The sequence below is a fragment of the Zootoca vivipara genome, chromosome 13 (assembly GCF_963506605.1).
Source record: "Zootoca vivipara chromosome 13, rZooViv1.1, whole genome shotgun sequence".
Lineage (NCBI taxonomy): Eukaryota > Metazoa > Chordata > Lepidosauria > Squamata > Lacertidae > Zootoca > Zootoca vivipara.
In genome coordinates, this window is record NC_083288.1 from 37,245,565 (window position 1) to 37,267,419 (window position 21,855).

At 43.0% G+C, this 21,855-nt stretch overlaps 1 protein-coding gene across 3 annotated transcripts in view; it reads left to right on the top strand.

The window, feature by feature from the left end:
- The first annotated feature begins 4,314 nt into the window (after positions 1 to 4,314).
- NTN5 (netrin 5) overlaps positions 4,315 to 21,855 on the top strand; it is a 29,110-nt gene continuing 11,569 nt past the window's right edge. For 2 of the 3 annotated variants that reach the window (XM_060281642.1, XM_060281644.1), the window contains exon 1: positions 4,315 to 4,677. The gene's annotated coding sequence lies outside the window, so the exon portion shown is untranslated. The other variant, XM_060281643.1, reaches the window with a different exon arrangement.

Sequence of the window (21,855 nt, forward strand, 5' to 3'; positions counted from 1 at the left end):
GAAATATTTAAGGCAGCAAAGTCTGCAGCATTCGCGTGGATATGTTATCTGCATTATATCGGCCTTACCGATGTTTTGTGGAATAATGGGAGGTAGATAATACCCCAGCTAGCAAATGCAACAGAATGCGGACACGGTTATTGGAGACCGGGATGTGTGGCACCAGAAGCCTGCAGTGTTTATATTGCAGCATTATCCAAATGAAGCCGTAATATCTCAGCTGACGCAGGCAAGGAAAATTAGTCAGAGATTAGCTAAGCGATCGAGACAGCTAATGTGCCGGAGCTTAAATTGCTAAATATATCCATAGTTACAGCAGACCTTTGGTAATAAAATGTGTAATAGATGCCAGGAGATGTGACTGGTGTTGTAGCTAGCGGCTCATTAGTTGTTTATATGCTTGGGCTCAGTGACAGTTTTGTGGAGAACCAGGAGAGCTTTTTAAGGTTTCCTGAAATGTATTTTTTTGTGGTGGTGGTGGGGGAAAGTTCCCCCAAGTGTTTGAATCTCAAAACTTGCAAATATTCCATCTCTTGTCCCTCCGTCTTCCTGAAATCCCAGGGAAATCTTGAGTTGTCCCAAGTGACATGTTGAAATTATTATGACCTTCCGTTTAATGTTTTGTTAGTTTATTACATTCACCGCAGCTCACAAAATGAACAGGAGCTGGGCTGAGTAGTCTGCTAGCGTGAGCGATTGCTCTGGCTATGGCAGCTTTATGTTGATGTTAGCTAGCCAATTTTGGTGTAATGGATTCTATATTGCTTCAATGCACGCAAAAATATCTGTCGTTACATGTTATGCAGGGGTTGCAACTTACATATGCAGTAGCTTCTGCTATACATTTTGTGCGCCTTTGGAGAGAATTTGTTTTGAAATCATTGCAGTCGTTGAGGGTGGGGAGGAGAATTTCATTTAACCTATCCGTACTCAGATTGATTACATTAACAATTTGGTGAAAATCCATCACACACCCATAACATATTCAAACTTGGAGCAGGCCAGGCCCTCATTTGAGGAGATTTAAAATCTTCTCTTACATTTCTTGTTGCTGACATTGGATCCTCACTAACATGGTGTTTGTTGAAAATGCACTGAGGAAAAAATACGTTTTAAAAATGTAAAGTTTCACCTCATTTAAATTAAAATGGGTTTAAAACACCACCACATTACTGCTTTGCTGACCAGATATTGAATTGCTGTGAAATGGTTCTTCTTCACAACTTGTACAATTCGATTGTGGGTAAAATTTCCTACTCCACTTTTGTAAGCAGCTACAGTACTTACAGTATGTAGTGTGTATGATATCAGGTGGGGTTGGGTTTTTTTAATGGTACAGAGGACAGATAGACTACCAATGCAATCCTATATATATATATATGCTTAGAGTAAGTCCTACCAAGTTCAGTGGCACTTATTCCCAAGCAAGCGTTTACAAGATTTCAGCCTAAATGCCGCAGTTAAGAAATTCTTCCAATTCTAGGAACAATTCTAGAAATGACCTTTCTGTTGCTAATAACAATATTACCATGAAGCAAGAGTTAAGGAGATGTATACACAATTCAGGGGCTTTTGGGGTGAACTTGAAGATTTACTTCAACATTCCCATCCAATATTAAATATACTTTTATTATATTAGATGGAATATCCTAGTGGAGCTGAAAATGAAAGGCAAAATGATAATATTTCCATGGTGCCTGGCAGCCAGCAGTCCCTGGTAAACTGTTTTGGAAACCTTCAGATCATGCGTTTTCCTACAGCTAAGAAATGCTCATGGCCTGCTCATGTGAGATTTGTATTCTTTTTCTTTGGATCGTAAATATAGCTTCCCTTCCCAGCACTACCGTTATCTGCAGCGTTTCAAGGTTTAGCAAATGCAGGCAAAGTTCTTAGAGAGGGTATTTGAAGGATCTACTTGAGTATTAGGTACAAATTCAGTGCATTCCCTCCAGCCACTAGACACGCTGAGAAAGCAGGCAGTTTATTTCGTTTACTGTATTTGGCAATTGTCATCTCCCCAAAGCAGCTTACATCCATGGAAAAGAAAAAGGGGAAATGAGAGCCTGGTCCTGCCATCCTGAAAAGACAAGGCAGTCACACAAGAGGAGCGAAGAGGAGGGAAAAGGTAGAAGGGAGAGAGAGAGAGACCAAGTTAACCAAGGCCAAACAAAGTGGTGCACTATGAGCATTTAAACCCAGATCTATCCATGCTCCTCTTCCCTTGCTGCTGTTCTTGCTTGAATGGTACTTGGTGGCTCTTCTTCTTTTGGCCTATGGGTGGGAGCAGCATGTTCTTGCCTGCTTAGCAATCCCAGGGTAATAATTGTGCCTCTGAAACTGGTAAAGCAGGAGAGAATAATGCTCTAAGGAGAACGGATTACAAAGGGGAATTGATTGAATAAGCCACATCCTCCTCGAGCTGCAAGGACCAAGGACAAGTATGAGAGAACAGAGACGGTCCTGGTAAATGCGGGGCAGGTGGAATTATATATGTTCTTTTGGGCGCCAAGAACTGTAAACTCCTATACAGTGCTGTATGTATTCCATTCAACGTATGTAGAAGATAAACAATGGAAAATCTGTTGCTCCATAGTACGGGAAACTTGTATCATCCATCATTGTTTGTTTGTGTTATCACACTTAAAGTTGAGGTGTGAGGATGGCAATCGATTTTCAGTGTTTATTTTTGTTTGCCTTTTAGACAGTAAGGGGTGCAGCTGATACCAGAAGCATGCTCTTAAGTGCCGAAAAAGCGATGGTGAGGGTTTGTGTTTTTCACATTAGTTTTGGGTTTCCTCCTCCCTACAAAAGTTAATAAAAAGGAAATCAAGCCTTCAGACATATTGGTTTGCTCCCTGACTTCCTTATTTACATACATATTCAGGAAGGGTTGTTATTTCCACCCCGGCTCTAAACATATTTACCTGTAAATGTCACATGAATTTCCATGAGATTTGTTTCTCAGGAGGTATATTTCAGATTGCCGTCTTCAGCTATTCCTGTCCCCTGCCAAGTTTTACCTAGCCACTCGACAATAAAAGGAACCGTGCTTTCTCGATTTCTCAGCATTGCAAAGCAGTAGGCAGTAGATTTAAGATTTATTTCGTATGTTTTTCTTTTAAAACCCTTCCCCCTAAAAGGCTTAGCAAGTGGATAATCTGTCATGGATTTAAAACCCATACATTTCAGATGGGGAAGAAGGGTTGTTGTTGTTTTAACCAAATGACTAATCTTCCAGAGTATGTTTCTGATCCTATTTTGTATATATTATAGCATGCTCAACATCATGAATCTTTCTATAAATTTGTAAGGTAGGGGGGCCACAAATGTTATCCTGCCCTAAAAAAAAAAACACGCATTATTATACTTTAAAGATTATCCAAAGCAAACCACTGATGAAAACTCACAAATTCTGGGCACAGTCCAGACAAAGTGAATTTTTTTTTAAAGACCGATGGATTTCAGAGAGAAGGGAGATTTACAGGGCAAGCCTATGCAAGATATACGTCCCACCATATTCAGCTGGGCTTGCTCCCAAGTTAATTGTGCATAGGATTTCAGCAGAGGGCTCTGCTTTTGATGGGTTCTGGCTCTCTAGTTTCAGGATAAAAGCTGCAACTCAATCCCAGGACAGAAGGAAGAGAAAACATTTGCCACTGCTGTCGCTTCGTATTTAACAATTGTTGCCAATTTTGGGTGGCATTCAACTAAGTATTACTCAGAGTAGACCCACTGAAATTAATAAACATAGCTAATTCATTTCAGCGGGTCTCCCTTCAGTAAAACCTGTTTGAATACTGGCCTATTTGAACATTATAATCACTAATAATTTGACCCATTGCTCAGTTAGTGAATTTTGAAATATTACTGCCAATAATATTTTATACAACTAGAAGTTTGGGGCAAAATTGGCATACTCTTGGGAAAGGAGGTGCTCTCCTTGAACATGGTCCAAGGCCTTGAGAGTACTTATGTACAGGCTCTTTCTCAGAATTAGTCACAGGTGCAACACTTCGCTAGAACGGGCCTACCATTATTTAGAGGAACAAATCAGCATGCAATAATAGCAGAGATTGCCAGCCAAAGGCAGAGATTGGAGAGCTACAAAACCCGAAACGTAGCCAGAGAGTCTGGGAAGAGGGGGGGAAACCCATTTGAAACATTCCGATTGTTCTATCTGCTACTGGGATCTTTCGATCATCCATCATTTCTATTACCGCGGAAATGTAACCCTGAAAATAATTGCATTATAACAACAATACAGAACTCTCTCAATCACAATATTTATTGCTCAGTGGAGAGTGAGGTGCTGTATCTCGCTGCACTTAAGTAGTCTAAGGCAGCTGCAATCCTACACAGAGAGTAAAGGTGCTTCCAGATGACCTGTTTTGTAGAGCATTTGCCCTGATGTGTTTGCAGGGAAATTAGACGACGTTGGCTATTTAATGAGCACCCGCTCTTATCTACTTGGCAGGCAGCTCGATGACCTTTGCATTAAAGCAAGTGTCATCCCACACTTTCCAGTTCATTTTTCCCACCCAAAAGTCCAGTCTTTTGGAGAAGTCTTTATTCTTTCCCCCCAACGAGCAGCATAGATCAGCTTGGATTGCGCATCCTGAATTTGCCAGTTACATGATTGAAGTCTACCCCAAAATAAAGATAGTCTGGAAGAAGAAGGTGGGTGTCCACTGGTGTGGGATTGGTGGTGCTTATGCATGCAATTCTTGTGCAGCCTCCCATCTACACAACATTGTGTGTTGCTTCCAGCAAAGTTTTACTCAGGGCAGACATGGGATGAGGGAGAAATCCAACTCAGTTCACATTTAAAGGGGAACAGTAGTGGAGCTGTCTTTTTAGGGGGGGAACAACATAGTTGGAGTACAGCATTTTTATGTTTTTTTTTAAATGGTGCGGTGTGTTCTATTACCTTTAGGGTTCATACAGACTTCCTTTTGTGCTGTGTTTCTTGGCACAGGTCTACGCTTTAAAGGGCCGCGTCCGAGTGATTTTCTTTTTGCCCTGGTGCTTTCCCCGTAAAAACCTGCCCTTTACCACTGAAAACCCAAACTGATGTTTGAACGTCAAAGAGCAGGAGTTCGCAGGCAAAACTCTGGGGCAAAAAAGGTGCTCAGACATGGCACTTTAAGGCATGGATCTCTGTCCAGAAAGTGCTGTGCAAAAGGTAAGTGTAGGTAAGCCCTTGGTGGGTTTTATAATGTGTCATTTTAGCAATGCTTCCTCCCCATTTTCAGACCTTTTGTTTGTTAGTTGGAAATTGATTAACGGAAAACTCTTACTAATGCTTTATTAGAAGTAAATTCTTTTGTGCCCCGTAAAGTTAGTTACATAGTGATGAGGGGGGAATCTATCAGTTTCAGTTTCTCTGAGCTTCTCATTTTCCTAGTCTTCAGTTCACCATACGAGACTTCATGATCACTTCCTCTCGCACTTACACGGAATCCATATTTTACAGTGCAACCCTATACAGATAGATGCATGTTCCTATGAGTTCAAGAGGACTTACTCTCAAGTAAATGGGCATAGGATTGCAGCCTAGGTTACCTTTGAAATCATTATTGTCAGGTAACATCTTCATTTCTTTGTTAGTAAAATAATAATAATTGCCCCCCGTCTCTTCAACCTGGACCCCAAACAGCAAGAAAAGGGCACAGTGATTTATTTTTGAGATGTTACACACATCAAAGGTTTTCACACTGTCCCTTTCCTGAAATACATCTGCCACAAGGGTGCCTGGCTTTCACTGACGTCTGGCAGTTGGCATTTCTAAATCTTGAACATGTTCTCAAGCCAAGCTGTGGTTTTCCACAAATCTGCTGAGTCAAAGGTTCAAAGATAAAAAGAAAAAGAACAGAATGAGAACAGACGGACCCGCCCCCCAAAAATCTCTTTTTTTTGGCTTTGGATGAATTAACCTGAAATTATAGCTGCCCTGGTGCTTCTCTGCTCATAATACAATTTCTTCTTCTTCTTCTTCTTCTTCTTCTTCTTCTTCTTCTTCTTCTTCTTCTTCTTCTTCTTCTTCTTCTTCTTCTTCTTCTTCTTCTATCACTTGTGGCCGAGTAAGATTGTCTTCCATGAACACGGTCTTAACAGTGAGTCCGTAAGTGACAGTGGAGGCCAATTGTGGATCCACACGTCGTTCCAGAATGGGGGCATAGGTTTCCGGGTGGGAGTTGATCATGGTGAGGGTTTGCCAAACGTGCCTTCCTCTTCGCACCTTTCTCCCTTTTGTCCTGAGTTCGAGCATCTTCAAAGTCCGTGACATCTTTGGTAAAGGCTGTTCTCCAGTTGGAGCATTTGCAAAGTCCATGACATCTTTGGTAAAGGCTGTTCTCCAGTTGGAGCATTTGCAGGCCAGTGTTTCCCAGTTGTCAGTGTTTATACAACATTTTTAAAGATTTGCCTTGAGAGAGTCTTTAAACCTCTTTTGTTGACCACCAGCATTACACTTTCCATTTTTAATTATGCCAATAAGGAGTCCTGTTCCAGCCCCAAACATGCACTGAATTCCCATGGTTATGACATGTTTAGTCCAAAAGGGGGTTTACACGTGTAGAAATGAATCCGAACTTGGGAGAAATGTGGAATATAAATACATCAAACAAACAAACATTCCCTCATTCCTGGCAGGAGACATCTGATTTAGAATGCTTCTATTTTCCCCAAAGTTCATAGTTTTTTGCAATGAGGAAAGTAATAGGGGCAGAGGGGGGTGGCCCTTGCTTTGACACAAGATCATCTAACTGCCCCTTTATGTCTGAAGTGTTGAGGATTATATTTCAGTGTTATCTGAGGAAGTGGATTCTGGTTCATTGGCAACTTTTGCCATAATAAATCTGTTCCCCACAAGACTCTTTGTTGTTTTTACTGCAACAGACTGAACGTGGCTACTCTTCCGGAAAACAATTTTAATGTTTTTGGGGAGGCTTACACTGGACTAGCCACAATCCTCTTTTTAATAAAACAGTTTCTCCATTTAGAGTAGCAGTTGCAATATGATCTGAATATAATGCAAATGCAAGCCTTTATTGAGAGATGCACTCTACAGGGAGACTCATGCTCTGGGAATGACTGAGAAACGTTTTATAATCGAGGAAAGTCATGTAAAGTGCAGATATTCCAATCTAAAGCATGTTGTAATTCAGAAACTCTGTCGGATAGCTGCAGTGTTTAAAGAATCAGGCGTGCTTGGAAGAGACTCTGATTAAGTTGTTGATCATTTAATCAGTGTCTAAGGAAGTTACCGGTACTTGTTCCAGTCTGAGGCTGGTGGTTCTAATTAGAACTAGGCAAATAAATTCTGTAAATGAATCAAACATCTGGCTACTCCTACTAGAAGGGCATAACTAAGGTAGGGGCACAGAATCTGTCAGTTTTCGGTTTTCCTAGTTCCTCATTTTCCCCATCTTTAATTCAGTTCTCTACATTTCCACATCAGTTTGTGATTTATTTATTTTTTACAAAGCCCTCAAGAAAATTCATCAGCACCCTAGTGCAAATTTCTCCTCACATACTCACGTTTGTATGCAGTTTTGCCTATTGTACATTTTCCAAAGCAACTTCCCCTAATACAGCCATATGTTGGTTTTCGAACAGCTTAGTTCTCGTATGTTTTGGCTCCCCAACGCCACAAACCCAGAAGTGACTGTTCTGGTTTGTGAACTATTTTTGGAAGCCGAACGTTTGATGGGGCTTCCACGGCTTTCAATTGGCTGCAGGAGCTTCCCTTAACCAATCAGAAGCCGCACTTTGGTTATTGAACGTTTTGGAAGTCGAATGGACTTCTGGAACGGATTCCGTTCAACTTCCAAGGTATATCTGTATAATGCATTTTCCCGTAAGCTATTTTCACCAATATATGCAGTTTTATACACATTTTGCCCTAGTATATGCATTTCTGTCCATGTTACTTGGCTGGAAAACCCCATTGCAACTTTCAGAAACGGGTGAATTTGAAAGAATGGCTGTGTTTCAGTTCCCAATCTGCTTTGGAAATTGAGAATTGTAGGGACATGGGTGGCGCTGTGGGTTAAACCACAGAGCCTAGGGCTTGTTGTTCAGAAGGTCAGTGGTTCGAATCCCTGTGACGGGGTGAGCTCCCATTGCTCGGTCCTAGCTCCTGCCCACCTAGCAGTTTGAAAACATGTCAAAGTGCAAGTAGATAAATAGGTACCGCTCTGGCGGGAAGGTAAACGGCATTTCCGTGAGCTGCTCTGGTTCACCAGAAGCGGCATAGTCATGCTGACCACATGACCCCGAAGCTGTACGCCAGCTCCCTTGGCCAGTAAAGCGAGATGAGCACTGCAATCCCAGAGTTGTCCGCGACTGGACCTAACAGTCAGGGGTACCTTTACCTTTACCTATAAATGCAAACTGAATCAAATTTCTCTCCCATTCCTACTGGTGCCATTTTATCACATTCCCCACCTCTCCAGGGTTGGAAGAATCAAGTACAGTGGTAACTTGCAAGACGAATGCCTCGTGGAACAAAAAACTCGCAAGACAAAAGCGTTTAGCGATGTTTTTGGTGACTCGCAAGATGAAGTTTTCTATGGCCATGCTTCGCAAGACGAAGTTTTTTGGCGTTTTGTTTGTTTGTTTTTTGCCACGGCAAACCGCGCTTCACAAGACAAAATTATTGCAAGACGAAGCGACTCATGGCACAAATTAATTTTGTCTTGCGAGGCACCACTGAAATTTACCAACCTATTGGGTTTTTTTTTATAAAAAATAAAAATCTCAGGACTGGAATTGGTTATTTTGTTAAAGAAACAAGCTATTTTGACTCAGGGTGGGGTAGATTCGGGAATGCTGCAAATGTATCCTGCATTGCAGATCTTGCACTGAGCAGTTGGGGGGGGGGTGCGGTTTCAACTTGATGGCCTCCAATAAACCTTCTAACTATGATTCTAGCAAGTGTCCACACCATACATTTAAAACACCCTCCCAAAGAATTCTGGGAGCTGTAGCTTACAGAACTGCAATTTCAAGCACCCTCAACAAACTAGTTCCCAGGATGCTTTTGAAGGAAAGGCGTATGCTTTAAATGGACTTTACATATATTTTATTTTTTACGATTTCAAAAGATTTATATGCCGCTTGATTGTAATAAAACCTCAGGGTGGTTTACGAAAAGAATAAAACAACCACGTTATCGGGGGAGGATGCAGGCCAAAAACAACTGTTTAAAGCATTCAGAAATGATTAAAATCAATGATAAGCTAAAAAACAGATGAAAACACATGTCAGCGCTATAGATGTATAGTGTATACACATACAGGCGTACCTTGGATCTCGAACACCTTGGCTCCTGAACAAATTGGCTCCCAAACGATCAAAACCCAGAAGCGAGTGTTCCGGTTTCCAAATGTTCTTTTGGAAGCCGGGTGTCTGATGGGGCTTCCGTGGCTTCCGATTGGCTGCAGGAGCTTCCTGCAGCCAATCAGAAGCCACACTTTGGTTTCCAAATGCTTTGGAAGTTGAATGGACTTCCGGAACAGATTCTGTTCGACTTCCGAGGTATGACTGTACAAACATTATACAGGCTTGCCTAAACAAGTGTCTTTTTTTAGCCGGTGCTGAAAAGAGTTCAGGGAAGCTGCCTGCCTGGTATCAGCAAGCAGGGAGATCCCAAGGGTGGGTGCCTCCACATTGGAAGACCAACTTCTTAACAAATGCTGAATGAATATTATGTTGCACCTGTAACTGAGCCAGTTCCACAGAATGAGTGGGCTTTGAAGGGTGGCTGTGACCAAGCCCAGCGCAGGGCTGCTTTAGGATGGCCTGAGTGTGCATCTCAATTTGTTTTGCATAAAGTTTTCAGGGAAGTTAGTTGACACCGACTGTTTTATTTAGCATTCTTTATGATTTATTTGCAGAGAGGTTAGCAGACATTGCAGAGGTTAGCATAATTGTGCCAAGCAATTCTTCTCTCCATCACTTATCACAACTGGTCTGTTTCCGGGGGGGGGGGGAGCAGGTTTATTGTTGCAAGAGACCAAGTCAACTGAAACCGGGCGACCTAGGTGTGTGATTCCCACCTGAAAATAGTGACAGTCTTGGAAGCACCCTAGATTCCTAAATCTGGTTGGGGGGGGGGGAAGAGTGCTGCACAGTAGTTCCTTAACTGACTAGAAGGCAATGAAAGTATTTATGCCAGCATGGTGGGGAACTGGGGAGGGGGCCGGAGAGGTGAGGCTTTTAATATGGGGGGGGGGGGGGTAGGCCCAGCCTGTGGTCAGTTAGTTCCAGGTTAGGGGCTGGATATCCAATGGCTGGAAAATTGCCATTCTCCCCGTTGAGGTATTATTTGGCCCTGTCGAGAGCGGGGGCTTGTTTCCGGCAACACTTGGCCCCTCCTGGGTTTAATTTGGCGTAGCAGCAAAAGGAGATGAAACGGAGATATGCCGGTGAGAGCCAAGAACCATATATCCTCAAACGAGGAGAGTTCACGCCAAAAATGCTGACATCATGGAAAAGGATGTCACACGAGAGCCAAAGCCTTGGGAGAAAGCAGGAGAGGGAAAGAGGCTGGCCTTTTGGCCAACAGGAAGCCCTGCTGCTTGATGTTTGTTTAAGTAAAGACACATGACAAAAATTAGGTATCCACCTAATCCTGAAAAAACCGCAAACGCTTTTATTTTGCTCTTCTGGGAGGGGGCAGGGTAAACTGGTAGCATGGAAGCCTCAGAAAGAGGAAGGGAGGGTGGCCAAAATTGGGGATTCTCCATATCTCCCCATGGAAAAACGTTCAAAGAAGGCAAGTGGCTGCGAATGGTTTCTGAGAGCTGGTGTCATTTGATGGACAGTGTGTTGGGCTTGACCTCCAGAGACTTACTGGACAGCTTTGAGCAAGTGGCTCTCAGTCTGCAGCTGCCTTGTTCTCCAAAACTGCAATTCCGTGCTGGCTTACTTTTTTCACCGAGCATCCAGGCAATTTTCAGCCCAAATGTATTCCGGAGTTTTCTGTGTTGTCCTCCCATGTTTGTTCAACGTGGCAATTGCACAACCAGCCCCGTCTTGTCTGAACAAAGCAAGTGTCACTGAATTTATTTTATTTTAAATAAACATATTTGATTGGTTTTTACAGAGGCACGCATGACAAATGAATACATCAACATCTCACCCCCCCCCACCTTCACCTTTAATTAGACAGTTACTGTTTGCAGATATAATCTGGTTGTTTATATTAGTCGTTTCCATGCAACCTGTTTATTGTGCATTCCTTCCTAATTGTTTGCACAAACTATTGGGGGTGGGATAGATGGCATCAGTTATTTATTGTGCAGTTGTTCTTATTTGTTTGTGGGAAAGTTATATTTCATAGCATCAAGTAATTGTTACCCAACAGTTCACGGTAAATTTCCTCATCACTTTATTTATTGCCAAAAACGCGGTTTGGGGGGGAAGCAGAATTGTTTGCACGGCAACTCCCAATCAACTTTAACTACGTAACTTGAATTAGTTGGTATGTGAATGAATCCTACATGAAAATATTGGTAGCGTGGAAGGAGCCATTGCTTCATCAGGAAACAATAAAATAGTCTGGACCAGGCATCCCCAAACTTCGGCGCTCCAGATGTTTTGGACTACAATTCCCATCATCCCTGACCACTGGTCCTGTTGGCTAGGGATCATGGGAGTTGTAGGCCAAAACATCTGGAGGGCCGCAGTTTGGGGGTGCCTGGTCTGGACCTACAAGGAGGAAGCTTTTAATTAACAATTCCAAGGACCTTTGCTGAATGGGAACATTATCAGAGGATCTTGGTCACGGGGAAGGCCATTTCTGGATAATATATATTATGGATGTATTATGTGTGGAACTTCTGTTCGACTTCCACTTCTAGATAATTGCAGAAAAGCAGAGCCTTCACAGCACTAGAGGACCTTAGCAGCACATGGAAGCAACCCCAGTTGCCCTGTGGAAATAGCAATCTGCTAGCTCACATAGATGCTTTCAGGCTGATTGACCCAACAGAGGTTAAAGAAAGTTCTTTAGAATGATAATAGGAATCTGAGCACAAAATCTGAAAACTGCTTCACAGGGAACCTGCAGAAGCTGTGTTTCTTTGCATTACAAATATGCAACATAGAGTGTTATTGTAAAGGTGGGTGGTGATGAATAGATTGGCTTTAATAGAGTTGCAGCAAAAAAAAGCCCGAAAAGCCCACTGTGAGGTTTTCAGTACCGCTGAATAGAAATCTACAAGGAGATTGCCCAGGAAATACATTGAAATTCTTCTCTCTGAAGGAGGGATGCCAGGCTATTTGTATATCATAGCAGCAACTTTAAAGGTTCTTTCTCCCCACTTTGGGTTTAGCGGGAGGCAAGATTTCAGGGTGGGGAGACAGGAGGTTTCACAGCAAATTGCATCAGAGTACTTGGATACGCTGAAGATTAAACTGGGAGGAGAGGAATTATGTTAAAACAACTTCCACACCATACATGTCCTCCCCCTCCCCCCCCGAAAAATCCTGAATGCTGTAGTTTGTGAAGGGTGCTGGGAATTATAGCTCTGTGAAGGGTAATCTACAGTTCCCAGGATTCTTTGAGGGCAGCCAAGTGCTTTAAAATATATGGATGTGATTATTGTGGTGACTTTTTTAAAAAAAACCACTTCCCCTGTTTCAAGTGTTCAAGGTATGAGTTGCCCTTGCTTATGTTGCTAAAGAGGGAGACATCATTCAGCAGGCTTGAAAGCTGCCTCATATGGAGTCAGGCTGCTGGTGCATTTAGCTTGGTTTGGGGCAGCCAGTGTGCAGGGGTGGACTTTGGTAATCTTTAGTAATATGGCGTCTTGGGTGAGGCCAAATTTGGCTCCCCCAAATGGATCTTCTCAGTTATGGATCTTCTCAATTTTGCACCACCCACACTGCCCTAAATTTGGTGCGCTTCAGAGATGTAGAACTACAACTCCCATCAGCCCCAGCCAAAATGGCCAATGGTCAGGAGTGCTGGAAGCTGTAGTCAAGGAACATTTGGAAGGCGCCATGATAGCAGCCAGGGAAAAATCAGACAGGGGGTCTTTCCTAGCCCCAGGTAGAGATGGAGAGGCTTTAACTTCCAGAGACCTTCTGCAGGCAAGGTATGCAGTATCCAGATTTACATATAAGCTAAACAAGCTACAGCTTAGGGCCCTACTCTCTTGGGCACCCCCCAAAAAATTAAAGGAAAAAAACCCTGGATGTACATTTTCAAAAATACAAGATTAAAAACTAAAACAAAACCCACATACAGCAACAGTGTTTTGTGTTGTGTAGGCTCCTATGATGTAAGTAATGGGCCCCGCCTGCTAGCCTGCTCCCTAAAATATCACTGCTTAGCTCATTTCTATGTATAGGGTACCTACATTCTTCATGGCCTGGTTGCATGGCAGCTAGGGTTGCCAGACTCAATAGAGGACAGGACTTCTGTGCCTTTAATTGCCCTGCTCTCTTTTGAGTCTGGAAACCTTAAAGAGAAACCAGCAGACCCTTTGCTTGGAAATTAAACAAAGGGTCTGCTGGTTTCTCTTTAAGGTTTCCAGGCTCAAAAGAGAGCAGGGCAATTAAAGACACAGAAGTCCTGTCCTCTATTGAGTCTGGCAACCCTAATGGCAACATGTGCAAATGGCTTTAGATACCTATTAGGTCCATAAATTACCATACAGCATATATTCAACACAAAAAGCAGTGAAAATTTGTTGTTGACAAAGGACAGCAGGACATATAAAGGGCCCCATTACCTTCAGTAGCTTAGGGCCTCATCAAACCTAGATCAGGCCCTGGGTATGCCCCCTTAGCCCTTCCCATGCAGTTTCAAAGGCCGGGAAAGTTTTGAGGGAGCTTCCCTTCCCACAGATTTTTCTAAATGGCACCTCTGCTACTCTGGATCTATTTGTGAGCTGAAGCCGTCAGCCATCACACCCTGCATGCTTGGAGAAGGTGATGCAACATATGTGTAACGAATTAGTACAGAGCCAGGCCTGTGTACAAGAACGGGTGGAGGAGGGAAGTGGCAGTCATGTGGATAGTTGTGGGGGGGGGAGCTGCTTTTAGCCATGATTTATGCTTCCCGTACCCCCTCCTGGGGTGGCAATGACTCCAACCACCTGGCCTCTGGGATGCGAAAGAAGTGTCAAAGTGTAAAATCTAATAAACATGTGAGGGGCGGATCAGCCCCTCTGACTCACACATTTTAGGGCTAGGAGAATTCAATTTCTTATTTCAATATCACACACACATCCCAGCTTTATCTGTTTGCTTTTAATGCTCTGCTGTTGATGTGTCAATCTCTAAAGCAGGACAGGTCCCAAAAATGCCCTAATTATTTTTTTGACTGCATATACATTACTGGCTTAAAACATAGCAAGGTCGTATTCTTTTTCTCAGTTCGAACTGGAGCTGGTTTATAAGAATAATAATAATTTTTATCATTTATACCCTGCCCATCTAGCTGGGTTTCCCCAGCTTCTCTGGGAGGCTTACAGCATATCTAAAAACACCAAGTATTAAAAACCTCCTGATTCAGGGTTACCTTTAGATGTCTTCTAAAAGTTGTGTAATTCTTTATCTCCTTGACATCTGAAGGGAGGGCATTTCACAGGGAAGGTGCCACCACCAAGAGGGCCTTCTGCCTGGTTTGGTGTGGGGAACACCTCAAAATGCAGTACTTTATAAGAAATTATTGGATAGATGTGGATTGTGGCTAAAATTGTGTGACTTAGGGAAAGGAGATAGATAATTCTCCCTCTCCCCACATACAAGAAGATATGGGGTGAGAGCAGCAGCAGCAGCAAAAGTAATTTTCATTTTGCACGGTGATAGAGTTTGAGCCATCTCTTACATCTTCCCCCAAACCCTGTGGGAGAGGCCTGTTTCTCCCAGTCTGTGGGAAAAATTGCCCCACACAGGGCCTAAGATCTCTTTCACAGCCATAACTTGAAAGGAAATTCATTCATTCCCAAGGAGGAAAAAAGAAAGCTATAGTGTAAGAGAGCATGAAATAAAGCAGCTTCAATTGCCACAGTCCCTTGAATCAACACTACTAACAGAAATGGAAATCTACTTGCTGGTGGTGGGATGGAGATGTTTTAAATGAGTTATTTTCTGAGAGAGGGAAGTTATAGGGGTTCATGTCAAACCAGGATCTGCCATGAAAATTACAAGTTGACCTTAGGTCAGTCACTCTCTCTCAGTTGCAGATGAATCCACCTCACAGGCTTGCTGTGATTATAAAATTGAGGCGTGTGCAAATAGATAGATAGATAGATAGATGATAGATAGATAGATAGATAGATAGATAGATAGATATAGATATAGATATGCCTCCTTGAAGGAAAGTTGAACTATAAAGTTGGAGCCTTTCTAAAAGTTGTGCCCTCTCCTTCACCTATTTCAGGTTTGCATGAACTTTCATGGTTACAGAGTGGTATGCAAATAGCGCTCTGTACATGCTCAGTTTCCCTTTCATCCTTATTATTGCATCATGTGTCTCCAGACTGAGCCTTTGCAAAAGAGTTTCATGTTTGGAACACTACCTTAGAAAACAGCTTCGGGGGCTAAATTCTTGGGAGCAGAATGACTGCCCTGGAGCAGCGCTCTGGCCTCTTGAGTTAAAACCAAACAAGGAAGGCTTTCAAAAATATATGCGCACAGATCAGCTTTTATCTGTGTAGCTTACCAATCACTGGGTGGTTTCCAGGAGATGCCACAAATGCTCCTTTGCTTGCTGGTTGCATTTGTATCGAGCTCAGACAGGCTGCACCCGTTTGGCTGTGTGAATTGAGTTGTGTGAATTGGGCTTCAGCAGATATCAGATACGTAGTACCTAATGCTTCCCGTTCCCTCACCCCACAGAAATTTGAGTTCCCTGGTTTGCAGAAACTTGGGGGGGTTAGTTGGCAATGGTGCATCCTCACCCCCCCTAAAACAACAGTTTTTCTTTTGTGTTTGACAAATGATTTATTGACGTTCCAGATGTTTTTGAAACCCCTTTTTTCCAATTTGTCAAAATAGCTTTCGCTCCTGGAAGGAGCGGGGTGAAGGAGAAGGAGCAGTAATAATAATAATAATAATAATAATAATAATAATAATAATAATAATAGAAATAATGACTTGGTTCCTCCCCTCTCTTTAGTGACTGTGCCAGTTTTTCAACCATAATGATACAGCCGCCAACATCCACCCACACCCCAGACTCAGCTTTTAAGTGTGTGTTTTTTCTTCCCTGCCCCTCCATGGCAGGTGTGAAGACAGAACGGTTGTCAGTGGGGATGTTTAGAGTTTCAGAGAGGGGCGTAAAATCGAATTTGGGACGTTTCACCCTTTGCAGTGGAAAGGGAGAGGGGCGGCTTTTATGCAGAGCATTTGAAGCATGCAAAAAAGAACAGAAAAGCAGTTGTACTGATCGAGACTAATGGGGAATACCTGTGATTCATTCCTTTAAAAAGAGGGGGACTCACTCCAGTAGCAGCACACAAGACAGCTTGAAAACCACACTCCCTGACACACAAACCCCAGCCAAAGAGTGTAGGAAGCAGGTTGTGTTTCCTGGCCGGCAACGGAAATGCACTCCACACATGCTCAGAGACATTTCACCTCTGGTTTTCTTTCTTTCTGCTCCTCCTGCTTGCATTCGCTTGCGAGCACTGGGAGGGGTGGGGGCAGTGATCGTTCTTTCATGTCATTTGCTGGTTGGAGTCCTGGGTTGGGACCCAGGACACCCGAATGTAAAAATCCCCATTCAGCCATGAAGCTCAAAGAGGAACTTTGGGCCAGTTGGTGTCTCTCGGCCAAACATACCTTGCAGGGTTGTTGTGAGGATGAAGTGGGTCTCTGGGGCTAGTCAGTGCCTGTCTGGGAAACACCATCTTAAGTTCCCCCATGGAAGAGGAGCAAGGCAGAAAAGGAACAAATGAGAAATTGTTCAATACAAAGTAAATGGGCTCCTGCCGGCCAGTGTTTCATGGCCATTTAAACTACCGTAGTAGAGGAAGATCATCTCTGTGTCCCTTTGAGTGGGAGACGTGCACTGTAAGGTCCTGTTGTATTCGCTCTGCGGGAAGGAGCAAGGCACACACTCCGGGTTGACGAGAAGCAAATAACTGATGGATTCAATTTACTGTATTTCTGTGCTGCTTTTCATTTACACGACTCACAAAGCAGCTTGCAAACAATAAATATCATAGACGTAATAGAAAATCACAAGTACAACACAAATCATATCGAATAATGAACAAATCATCAGTAAAACAATTAAAATTTATATAAAAAGAAACTATTAACGGAGCAACTAAAAAAATAAGCTAAACAGCACACTCTGACGAAGTGTGCATGCACACGAAAGCTCATACCAAAATAAAAACTTAGTTGGTCTTTAAGGTGCTACTGAAGGAATTTTTTATTTTGCTTCGACTCAGACCAACACGGCTACCTACCTGTAACTAGCACACTTCCACTTTGTTTGGTGTATCTTAAACAGCTCTATTATCACAAGTGCCAACTAGCGATATCAATTGGAACTGTGATTACTTTTCAACTCAGACCCCATATACCTGTGTTACATTTACTTCTTTGGGGCTTCTTGGTGGTGAATCTCTGCTTGTGAAAGTATTTTTGATGGGGATGCTTCTGTTGGTTTTTAAAACAAGTAAATACTTATCCATTAGCTCAGGCATTTGCGGAGCATCAAGAGCATTTACTGACTGAGAGTATGGTAGCTTTTGTAATCTTGTGTAATTGTGATGTGGCTTAATAGTTTTGATTGCTTTTAGCTGACTTTGTATCCTTGTGTATTGTCACCTATGTGTTGTATGCTACTGGAATCTATTAGGGACCTAGAAATCTGCCTTATACTGAATCAGGCTGCTTCCAGACAACCTGTTTATCGAGCATTTATCCTGATTTTGTTGTTGTTGCAAGGAGATTAGATGGCATTGGCTATTTAATGAGCATTCATCCTGATTTCTCTGTAAGGAAGTTAGATGAAGTTACATTGCTACTCTGTCGTGGATGCTTTAGCTGGGATTGAATTTGTGACTGCAGCCACATTGAGCCACAGCCATGATGAAAGTTGAGCTGTTGTTGTTGTTTAGTCGTTTAGTTGTGTCCGACTCTTTGTGACCCCATGCACCAGAGCACGCCAGGCTCCCCTGTCTTCCACTGCCTCCTGTAGTTTGGTCAGACTCATGTTCGTAGCTTCAAGAACACTGTCCAACCATCTTGTCCTCTGTCGTCCCCTTCTCCTTGTGCCCTCAATCTTTCCCAACATCAGGGTCTTTTCCAGGGAGTCTTCTCTTCTCATGAGGTGGCCAAAGTATTGGAGCCTCAGCTTCAGGATCTGTCCTTCCAGTGAGCACTCAGGGCTGATTTCCTTAAGAATGAATAGGTTTGATCTTCTTGCAGTCCATGGGACTCTCAAGAGTCTCCTCCAGCACCAGAATTCAAAAGCATCAATTCTTTGGTGATCAGCCTTCTTTATGGCCCAGCACTCACTTCCATTGAGTTGAGCTGTAGATATGCCAAATAAACAAATAAATAAAATTCGGTGGGATGACTGCCGAGTGCTTGCTTTTAGTCATGCTAGCCACATGACCCAGAAGCTGTATGCCGGCTCCCTCCGCTAGTAAAGCGAGATGAGCGCTGCACCCCCAGAGTCGTTTGCGACTGGATCTAATGGTCAGGGGTCCCTTTACCTTTACCTTTAAATACAGTTTGATTATATTCATATTTAATCCAATTAAATCACTGCAGATGGATTAGGTGTTATTTATGTTCTGCCTGTTCTGAATATATATATATATATATATATCTGTCTCTCACACACAGACAAACACACACACACACTTTAGGGTCCCCTTGTCACCCCATTTCTGGCTAGAGCCTGGTCATCCGATTTCAGGAAAGTTATTGCAGAGCAGTCTCCTACTCATTACTCTCTTGGTTTTTTTTTTATTTAAAAAAATCCACGTGGATGGCCAGTTCCAACACATGTCACACCCCTAGACCTCCATGGGAGAAATTACAAAAGCAATCCTTGCAGAAGAGGAAAAGATTATGGGGATGGGGGTCCAACCGTGCCTGGGAACAAGGAGCTGCCTGCCCGTCAGTGAGAAGGAGCCACACACACTGCAGGAGACGGGAGAGACCTCCCTGGTGGCTGAGGAATGCTCCACAATCAAAGCCCCCTAGGCAATTAGTGATTAGTATGTGTGAGGGGGGAGAAATCAGAGACAAGACAGAGGCATCACTTTCCTCTCTTCCAAGGATTATCCCCTATCAAGGGAGAAGAAACAGGAGATCAGGCTTCTAGGGTCGCCAGACCTCCATCAGCGCCTCAGCCCATCCCATAATTGACTGACTCACTTGAATCTCAAACCTTATTCAGGACTGTCATAAAATAAAATAAAAACACCCCCCCCCCCCCAAAGCAGTCAATCACAGATTTCACAGTTTGTGGCTTATATAGTGTCTTCTCTAATCCCCACACTGTGTGTGTTTTTACAAAAATGACACACTAAAAGTGCATTTAGTATCTCCTAAAGGTGTTTGGTTAGACGAGGATAACCATGTTCTTCCAGGGGTCCAGTTTGGGAATCTGGAAAGTTCATTAACTCTGGATTTTTGCCAGGTATTGCCCATCAAATGACCTGCTCTAGTTTAGGATTCATGATTTTGCCTTACAGTCTTGCTCTTTCCAGATTCCAGAATTCCAGATTCCATCCTAGCTCTGTTCCAGCCCTCCCTGACCTGCCAAGTTTTGCCCTGGCTCCTGCTGGCTCCACTTCCCAACCAATCAGCTTCTGCCTTTGTTCTGGGGTGGGGATGTGTCCTACTATTTCGCCTATTATTATTATTATTATTATTATTATTATTATTATTATTATTAATACCCTGCCCATCTGGCTGGGTTTCCCCGGCCACTCTTGGCGGCTTCCAACAAATATGAAAATACATTAAAATATCACAGATTAAAAACTTCCCTAAACAGGGCTGCCTTTAGGTGTTTTCTAAATGTCAGGTAGTTGTTCATCTCCCTGACCTCCGATGGAAGGGCATTCTACAGGGCGGGCGCCACTACCGAGAAGGCCCTCTGCCTTGTTCCCTGTAGCTTTGCTTCTCGCAGTGAGGGAACCGCCAGAAGGCCCTCGGCGCTGGATCTCAGTGTCCGGGCTGAACAATGGGGGTGGAGACGCTCCTTCGGGTATATAGGACCGAGGCCGTTTAGGGCTTTTTAGGGCCTTCTGTTTGTAAGGTTGAAGAACCCTCAGAAAGGCAAGCAGGAGGGGTCTTGAAGTTTCCCATTAACAGTTAGCAGCACCAGGGCAGCAAACTGAGAAGGTCACAATCTCCCTCACTATGCTGTATTTTATTTCTATTTAAATGATACCTGTTATTTCTAACTTTGCATCTGTACATATGCAAATTTTGTGCAAACGTTTCAACTCTTGGTGTGGGTCCTTTTTTCATTTTTTTGCTATGCATTCAATGGTAACCCTGCCAGCTTCCTACAAGCCCTGCCCTCTGACCAGCCAGCTGTTGCCCTGATTCTTCTTTTGACCTCTCCCACAGGTTGTATCCAGCTGGCATGGTTATATGGTCAGCATTTCTAAATTAAAAAGTTGGCAGCTTTACTTCTTCTTGCATGTATGAATGGCTGCAAAATGTGATATGGACACATGTAAAGAAGAAATCTCCTTTACAAATCATATGAGCACAACCTTGGTTCGTTTTCCCATAGGAGCAGATATGCTCTGCCTGGAAAGCATTCTTAGTCTTCCCTCTGCCTGGATTCCCTCTGCCTGAATGGGGAACTTGTGGCCCTCCAAGATGTTGTTTGGACTCCAACACGCAACACCCATAATCAGGCCCAGCCAGCATGGTTAATGGTCAAGGTTGGTGGAAGATGTAGTCCAACAACATCTGGAGGGCTGTACTTAGCAAGTTAGGAAGCACTAGATAAAATAACAATGATATCATCTGTGAGTTAGGTGTGGGTGTATCTGGAACCCCTACATAGCTGTCAAGTTCTCCCTTTTTTTTTTAAGGGAAATTCCCTTATGCTGAATAGGCTTCCTCACAAGAAAGGGGAAAACTTGACAGCTATGAACCCCTAAGATATATCTTCACTGGGTCTTTGGGTACAAGTTATAATGTCACAGCTAGAGATTAAAGTATTGGCAGTGATATGTGGATGGTATATGTCAAAACTTGTCGAATGAATGTGTTTTGTGTGTTGCTTGGCTTTATTTTTATTTTTATTTTAAAAAAACCCACACACATAATGACAAATAATGAACAATGACAGCCAGGCACAATCTGGTTCACATTAATCAACAATAGGGTTGCCATCTTTTCAACCAGTGGCCATAACTTTGCCTTTTAACACCTGAAGGATTCACAGGCATTACAGGGCATAATATTTCTCCATGTTGATTTCTTGAGATGAAGCTGGTGTTAGGCATAAGAATAAGCCATCAAAAATCCCCTGCGTTGCGAACAGAAAAATCTGGTGTTGCACCTATCTGAGCGTCGCTACCCTGCTACTTCCTCTGGAGCACCGACTTCTTTCAGCATGTTCACTGTGCTAAATATATGAATAAGTCGTGAATATAACCAGGAGCATCTGTGCTGTGGTTGGGACTTTATACTTATTTTGGAAGGCATGTTGCCTCAAGCTTGAATCATTCTCTGTTTGATACACCCTTGAAAAATCCCCTACTTTGGGGAATTCTCTGAAGTCACATTAGTTGGTGTTACCTTGTATATATTGTATGCCACTTGAATCTAAACAAAGATACAATTTAGTAGCTGTATAAACTGTTGTAATCAAATTATTAGCCTGTCATGCTGCTT